Source organism: Balaenoptera musculus, chromosome 3, assembly GCF_009873245.2.
Source record: "Balaenoptera musculus isolate JJ_BM4_2016_0621 chromosome 3, mBalMus1.pri.v3, whole genome shotgun sequence".
NCBI classification, from domain to species: Eukaryota; Metazoa; Chordata; class Mammalia; order Artiodactyla; family Balaenopteridae; genus Balaenoptera; species Balaenoptera musculus.
The window spans coordinates 140,533,776-140,543,103 of NC_045787.1; positions in this window are offsets into that span (position 1 = coordinate 140,533,776).

Consider the following 9,328-nt stretch of genomic DNA (forward strand, 5'->3'; position numbering starts at 1 on the left):
TGTTTAGGTATTATATCTCACTCAGTGTTTCCAAGACTTTTTTTTTTTTTGAGGTGTTTGCTTTTATTTTGGAGAATAATATGTAACATCCTATTGAACAGTGAATGGAACACTGAGGTAATCATCTAATGGACTTAACAAGTCAATATTACTTATACAATTTTTGATTGATTCAGTTGATAGATATTTTAACCTGTTTTGTAAAGTTCTTTAGCTGGTGGCATTTTAGAAGCTATAACTTACTAAGAACAGGATTTTCAGTATAGTGCCTTTTAGAAGAATTAAGGACACATCATTATTTGGGTTGCAGGGTCACAATCTCAAATGACAACAGAGGCCACTTGGTATAAGGAATTGGTGCTAAGCTGCTTGTCTATTATGGCCATGCATGACACCTGCCTTATAGTGTGACTGTCTCAGTCTGCTTGGGCTGCTATAACAGAATATCATAGACTGGGTGGCTAAAACAACAATTTTAGATTTGAGAAACAATAATTGTTTCTCAAAAATAAATTTGAGAAACAATTTATTTCTCACAGTTCTGGAGCCTAGAAATCCAAGATCAGGGTGCTAACATGGTCAGTTTCTTGGTGAGGGTCCTCTTCCTGTTTATGTCTTCACATGGCCTTCCTGGGTGTGTGCCCTAAGAGGAGCTCTCATGTCTCATCCTCTTTGTATTGATATAAAGGCATTAATCCCATCATGAGGGTCCCACCTTCACAACCTAATCTAACTCTAATTACCTTCTTACCATATTCCTAATTACCAAAGACCCCGTATCCAAATACCATCATGTTGGGGTTGTGGTTTCAACATATGAATTTTGGGGGCACAGAGACATTCAGTCCATAGCAATGACATTTGCTTTATTTTATATTTAAGCTATTCAATAGGCCATCATATTAATTAAAACTTCAACACACACCTAATCAAAATTAATTTCTTCCTCAAAGAAAATAGCTTACTCACATTTCTGCCAGCTGCCTAAGCACTTTGTTATACTGCCCTTTATAACAATATCTGGGCTAACCAACAAGCTCTGAAGATTTTGCTCATGGATTCCCAGAGTTTGACACATGGTTTATGCTGAGTACACTTAAGAGGATTACATGAAAATCATTGCTTCTTTTTCCTTCTTGGGAAAAAAAAATAGATCTGAAAATTGGGTTCATTTATCTTTAGATCAGAAGATTCAGGTTCTTACCTCAACTCTCTGGCTGAATAGTTGTGTGTTCTTGAGAAACTATTCTTTTAAAATTTAACCGCAAAATTGGGATAATGCCATCCTGCTCATCCCCACAAGACAATGAGAGTCAAAGAAAATGATATAATGGAAAAACTCTATTGAAATATATAATCTGCTTTATAAAGGCAATGAGTTATTATTTAAAAGAAAGTGCAGCTGGTTACATAAAAGTAAGTGTAAAACATATCATTGCCTCTAAGAGTTTAAGATCTAAGACAATATATAGGCAGGAAGATAAGAGCTCCCTGCAAATGCTATTGTAACTGGGAAAAATTGTGAAATCTGGACATAAAATAAGTGTCAAGATTCTGGAAATGTGCCCATTTACAGCACAGTTGTTGACATCAAGTAGAATAATGATTTCATTTAAGTTCTGATAACTGCTATTACCTGTCCTTTTTTTTTTTTTTGAGGATATTATTTCCTGCTCTTTCTGTTTTTTCATACTAGGCAGATAGCAAAATTTGAAAGTAGGTGTGTAACTGTGTGAATTCGTAAATGAAATGAAGCCATCAGAAAGGCATCTGCTCTTTCAAAGCCTTTCTTGGAGTTTTTCTGATGTGACCTGATCTTTTTTTTTTTTTTTTTAATTTATTTATTTATTTATTTATTTTTGGCTGTGTTGGGTCTTCGTTTCTGTGCGAGGGCTTTCTCTAGTTGCGGCAAGTGGGGGCCACTCTTCATTGCGGTGCGCGGGCCTCTGATGTGACCTGATCTTAATGTTTAGAGCTTAGTCCCAACAAGCCACCTTTGGTTTACTGGCCTCAGCAGCGTAGCCCTCATTCTGCAATTCAGTCACTCATCCTGTTGCTTCATGCTGCCATTACATCCATCTTGTTTGGCAGCTTCATTATTCTTACTCTTGAGTTTTTTGGCTCCTTTGCATACAAAAATATCTGGATGGAACTATTGCTACTTTGGTGGAGTTGTTTGGCCAGCTTTTCCTCAAACCTAGTGAAATATTAAAGAAACAAGTAAAAGGGGGTCTTCGGTTCAAGGATTTCTTTTCAGTGGCCTCTGGTGCCCAGTTCAGTTCAGAGTGTTAGCCATGATGGATAGCTTGTGAGTGTGTTTATTGCTATCTTTTTAGCAGGATAGTGCACATTTATCTATGCACTTACAGGGGCGGTGTCTGTCCAGGTACCCAATATTTGATCTCCTTTAAGATGGCCTAACTATTTTGGGGGGAGGAATGGCCCATCCTCTCATAACTTTCTAGATATATAGGACTGCTGTCAGTTTGATGATAATAATGCTGCTGGTGTGTGTGTGTGTGTGTGTGTGTGTGTGTGTATTTGTGTAACCTTTGCAGGAGTACCCCTTAACAGAGGAACAAATATGAGACACCTGTAAGCCTCCCTTCCCTAATATGTGCATCTAGCTTCAGATCCTCCATAGAGCTGAGATTGGCAGTTGTTCTTCAGCAGGACTGGGTAATACTCAGTATAACTCCTGATCATTTTGAATTTCCTTTCAAAGCATAGCTTTGGCCATCTGTATGTCTTCTTTGGAAAAATGTCTATTTGGGTCCTTTGCCCATTTTAAAATCAGATTGTTTGTTTTTTTGATATTGAGTTGTATGAATTTTTAAAATATATTTTGGATATTAACCCCTTATTGAACATATGATTTACAAATATCTTTCTCCATCCAGTAGGTTGCCTTTTCATTTTGTTGATGGTTTCCTTCACTGTGCAAGAGCTTTTTAGTTTGATGTAGTCCCATTTGTTTATTTTTGCTTTTGTTCCCTGTGCCTTTTGAAACAGATCCAAAAAAAAAAAAAATTATTAATACTGATGTCAAAGAGAGTACTCCCTATGTTTCTTTCCAGGAATTTTATAGTTTCAGGTTTTACATTTAAGTCTTTAATTTATTTTGAGTTTATTTTTATACGTGGTGTAAGAAAGTGGTCTAGTTTCATTCTTTTGCATGTAGCTGTCCAGTTTTCCCAACACCATTTACTGAAGAGGCTGTCTTTTCCCTATTGTATATTCTTGCCTCCTTTGTCATAGATTAATATCACTAATCGTTAGGGAAATGAAAATCCAAACTACAATGAGATATCACCTCACACCTGTCAGAAGGGGTGTTGTCTAAAAGACAAGTAATAAGTGTTGTTGAGGATGTAGATAAAAGGGAACCCTTGTACACCATTGGTTGGAATATAAATTGGTGCAGCCACTGTGGAAAAGAGTATGGAGGTTCCTCAGAAAATTAAAACTAGAACTACCATATGATCTAGCAATTCCACTTCTGGGTATTTATCTGAAAACAATGAAAACACTAATTTGAGAAGATATATGCACCCCAAGGTTCGTTGCAGCATTATTTACAATCGTAAAGGTATGGAAGCAACCTGAGTGTCTGTCTGTAGATGAATGGATAAAGAAATGTGGCATGTATATATAATGGAATATTACTCAGACATAAAAAAAATGAAATCTTGCCATTTATGACAACATGGATGGGCCTAGAGGGTATTATGCTAAATGAAATAAGTCAGACAGAGAAAGACAAAAACCATATGATTTTACTTATTTGTGGACTCTAAAAGAATAAAACAAAGGAACAAATATAACATAACAGAAACAGATTCATAGATACAGGAAGCAAACTAGTGGTTGCCAGAGAGGAGGGAGGTGGGAAGGATGGGCTAAATAGGGGAAGGGAATTAAGAATTACAAACTTTCGGTTAAAAAATAAATCATGAGAATGTAATGTACAGCATAGAGAATAGAGTCAATAATATTGTAATAACTTTGTACGGTGACAGATGGTAACTAGACTCACCATGGTGAGCCTTTCATAATGTATAACAATATTGAATTACTATGTTGTATACCTGAAACTAATATAATACTATAAGTCAATTATAGTTATATACATACATATATGTATATACACATATATATGTATATAAGAGAAAAGCATAGCTTTGGAATCTTGGGTTCAAAACTGAGTGCCTCTTGCAGCTGTGACATGTTACACATGTTACTTAACCTCTCTGAGCCTTAGCTTCTGCACCTATAAAGTGGGGACTTAAACTTCTCATAGATTTGTTGTAAGGTTTAAATGTATAATGTGTAAAAAGCCCAATATAGTACCTGACATTAGAAGGTGTTCAGTAAATAATAGAGATCTATCTCTTTGTCAATCATTTTTTTCCCACCTCGAGTTCATTTGTTGTGTTGGCATGAGATACATCTTCATATTCTTCATTGGTCAATATTTTACTTTAGAGGATTTTGTAACTTCAGTTTCTTGAGAAGCTTTACATTTTATGCATCTTAGCTATGCATCCTGGAGAATGTCGAAATTGCTCTGATTAGTAAATAAATAAAAAGCTAAACTAAACCAGCCAAACTCCTAGTTCTAAATCTCTTTCAATAAGACTTTGTAGATTTTAAGAGTTACCTGAGGATAAAATATTAATTTGTTTTTAATTCAGTGCACTGCAATGAAGTATGCTGATACTGTTAAACTCAACTTTCCTCTGACTTGGGGGTGAAACTAAATCACTACATACTGAGGCCACATACCACAGCAACACATATGCTGAAGGGCTTTGCCAACACTACAAATTAGGATAAACTTTTATATAACCAATTGGAGCAATGCTAGATATTTAATGTGCATTAGAACATCATCAGTGAGTGATATTAAGTTCAGAGTTTGTTTTGATTTGAATTGTTTAAGGCACTCAGCACAATAAAATAATTTATCTTCTGTGGCTTTCTGGGGATGGGCTCCATGATTTGAAAATTATTGTACAAAAGGAGAGAAAAAGAAGGATTTGGTAGTAAGATAGTTGTATTTCAGAGGTCCATTTTACATACTATTGAAAATTGCGTAGGCAACAGTGAAAGAGTTTTGTTTTTTTTTAAATTAATTAATTTATTTATTTTTGGCTATGTTGGGTCTTTGTTTCTGTGCGAGGGCTTCCTCTAGTTGCGGCGAGTGGGGGCCACTCTTCATCGCGGTGCGCGGGCCTCTCGCTCTCGCGGCCTCTCTTGTTGCGGAGCACAGGTTCCAGACACGCAGGCTCAGTAGTTGTGGCTCACGGGCCTAGTTGCTCCGCGGCATGTGGGATCTTCCCAGACCAGGGCTCGAACCCGTGTGCCCTGCATTGGCAGGCAGATTCTCAACCACTGAGCCACCAGGGAAGCCCAGTGAAAGAGTCTTAAACTATTAAAATGCTGGCATTAGTAGAGTTTCTGTGATATCCCTTCTTTTTTTGCTCACAGTGTTGAGCAGATAATGAATGCGATCTTATCAGTATTCCTATCAAACACTTTTGTTATCTCTCCATCACTGAGTGCAGGAGTGAAAAACTCAAATGACTTCCAGGCTCTGGCAGGAAACAAAACAAGTGACATGCACTGGGCAGGGTCCGTGGCCCACTGGATCACACGTGGCTCTAAGAGGGCCACGTGATCACCTCACCTCTGAGATTATCACCACATCTGAGTTTTCAAGAAAGAACAAAAATATGGAATTTTATGTAAAAATGATTATGTAATCTATAGGAAATTTAAAAATGCCCTTTTGGGGAGCAAATTTGAGCTGCTTGGGCACATAGTTTGTCTGACCCTTTACTTATGCATAAAAAGCCATACCCAATCTGGGTTTAACTTTCTGTCTCATTGCTCTCCTCGCTCCTACCCCTACCACCCACTGCTCTCACCTCTCCCGCACACGGAGCACTTGCACTCCAGTTATGTCAAATTGTTTATCTTTCACAGAGCACTTCAATCATTTTCTTACCTCCTGCTCTTCCATTGGCATGCGTGCTCTCGCCTTGACTCCCCGCTTCCACACACCAGCTTCGTGAAATTTCTATATCCTCCTCCAAGTATCACCAGGTGACAAGTCTTCTGAGCTTTCTGTGAGCATCTGATCCCAGGACTGAGGTGAGTTCATTGCTCACCAATCTGAACTTCCACATTACATTGTATTATAATTACTTGTTTGCATGTCAGTCTCACTACTACTCCGCCATCTCTGTTCACTCAGCTGTGGTAGGGAGCACAGTGACCATAGACAAAGTGTACCTGGTTGGGTTTGGTAACCAGGGAGGCTTCTGATGTGTCACCAGGACACAATTGCCACTATTTCTCCTTGGGAGAAGGTCACCTCATGGGGACGTGAGCTGGGTTCGCAGGCTGCCCACCTGGACTGCTGGGCAGAGTGGACATTTGGAATTTCTGAGTCAGGCTAGATGGGACACGTTATCCATAGTTCTTTGTTTTTCCTCAGGCTGGTTTCATAATCTTAGTTCAATCCAAGCCTGGGTCATCATCCTCTCTGCCTCGCTCCAGTCTCCCAGGTTTGGCACTCACGTAGAGAAGCTTGATCAGGGAGGCAGGGGAGGGGGAGACCTTTCACGTTATAACTTCGATTAATAACTTGAGCCGCAGAGCTTTTATTTTCCACGTTCTCATTCTGCACTCACCTTGCTGCTCATCATGGTTGCTCCAGCAGTCAGGTTTTAAAGGTTTCTCATTCTAACCACAGTGGGAGATCTCACGGGGGCAGGAGCTGTATCTCATTAACCTTTGTATCCTCAGTGCCTAACAAACAGAAGGAGCTGAAATACTTGTTAAATGAACAGTCTTGAGGGAAGAACGGATAAAAAGAGGGTATCGGATCTTGTTTTTTATTTATAGCTAACATTTTGTGACCCACGTTGCCAAATGTACATGGGCTCCTTGACCACTCTCACATTTACTGAACAAATAAAGAGAAGACTAACAGGACACCCCATTTGCACTTTCTCCACATTTTAGGCAGATGGAGCAAACAGTACTTGCTGTGGTTTTATTTCATTTTCGCTCAATCCTCATTGAACTTGGACTTTACCCAGTGTTTACTCAGCTCAGTCAGGGATCTCGTCATGATCGATGGCTGCTCTCACCACAGTTTTCTTGCCTCATACTTAAAGATTATAGGTTATAAAAGAAGATTTAATTTTGAGGCCAGAAATTCATTTTGAGTAAGTGTGAAACTGGCTGAACATACTGTGATTTTTTTTCTAGCTTTGTCTAACGATACTTAAAAATAAGATAATATATCAAAATGATAAGCTAATAAAAATAACCATCATTTATTGAACATTTAATATATGCCATAGTCTGTACCAACACTTTAAAAAATGGTATATTTAGTCTGCAACTTTTCTGTGAGTTATAGATGAGACCCTAATGCTCAAAGATGCTAAGTAAATCACCCCAGGTGTGATTTACTAGTAAATGTTCATCTGGCTTTAAAGCCTGAACTCTTTCTATGATACCAAAGTCTGAGCCTGCAGTTATACTTCATTGTCCTTAGAATTCAAAATCCTCACTGAGTCATTCTAATAGTTCCAAAGTTCTCTAAATTAGGAGTAGTTTGAGGATTACTGCCTCCTCAGAGATAAAGGGATGAATGCAAGGTCTGCTTCCAGGAAATACACTCTCTGAAAGTCATTCATTTTATACTTTAATGTCTGTTTTGGTCTCTGTTATTTTATATCCACTGTATGGCCAAATAAAAAGTAAACCTTTTGCTTATTCCATCTACTAATTCTGCTTCTCTTGGTGATCATTATACTAAAATCAGCAATCAATTGATTTCAGTTTATAACCAGCACCTTACATGCCCTTGGAATCTAGGATAAGATTGGTGTTGGGAAGTTTTGGAGAGATTGCTGATAGAATGTTTACTTCAATATTGAGTACAGAGAGAGGCAGTACGGAGCTTGCTTAAGAACATGGGATTTGATAACAAACAGAAATACAAAGCACCTTCCCAGACATAAGGACTTAGGTATATGTGTGAAAAACAGATTAATGAATATAAAGTGTATCTTCTGCATTGGGCATTTTGCATGGATAGTTAATTTTTTATTTAATTGTTTACATTTTAAAATCTATACTTTTAATAGTATAGGATATTTACTTAAGGTTATTTTTCAATTATGACATCATAGCTTCTATTTGTTTCTAGCTAAGTATGAACACCTCTTTGCATATTTTGTGTATATTTTAGAATGAATGGGTATTCAAAATTAAGAGAATGCTTTAATGCTTGAAGTTACTAGGATATCTATGCTCAGCCCAATTTCAATTTGTTGAATGTTAAACAAGGCAAAATTAAAACCTACCTGATATGTTTCATGTTTAGATATTATATAAATTTTTAATTGAATGTGTGGATTTATTTTGAACTTTAACATTACTGGAGGTGAATTAAAGAAACTAATCTACAAATTGGCGAAAAGAAAAACATAAAACAAAAACAAACAAAGAAACAAACATGGGATCTAAAATTTCTATTAGGAATGTTTACAAGTTGAAGTAGTGAAACTCTTGCCTAACAGTGACTTGAATAAGTAGAGGTTTATTTTCTCTTTCATGATGAGAAATCTGGAGGTAGAGGCTCCTGGGATTGGTTTAGTGGTTCAGTATTAACAGGGTTGGCATCTCTGTAATCCTCTAGGCCTTTTCCATGTGGTGACAAGATGGCTGCCACAGCTCTAGGCATCAAATCTGCATTCAAGGCAGGAAGAAAGGGGGAAAAGTCATGTCATTCATGACTGTCTCTTTTGATTAAGAAAACAAAAGTTTTCCCAGAAATCTCCTGAACCAACTTCTGCTTATATATACTTGGACAGAACATTATCTCATGGCCATCTCTTACTACAAGGAAAACTGAATATTTCACTTTTCTAGCCACAGTAGTAGAAGGTAGTATGAGAGAAGGGAGAGAGAAATGGCTCTGCCAACTACTTGTATTTGCCATTGAATCATATGGTTGTTGTAGCATTAAATTAAATGTATGGAAAGCACTTAGCAGAGAGTCTGACTTAGAGTAAGAAGATATAGCAGTTTTTATCATTCTCAGTAACGTGTTTTATCATTATAAATAAGTTGCCATTAGCTTGGCAATCTTACATCTCTTTGTTTATATCCTACACTCTCATCACATGCTATAAACCCACTAGAAATAAAGTATCTTACCTTTATTTTAAAACTTTAAAACCTATAACTTTCTCACATTAAATTTCCACACCTATGCCTTTATTTGGGTTGATGGATTTACAAT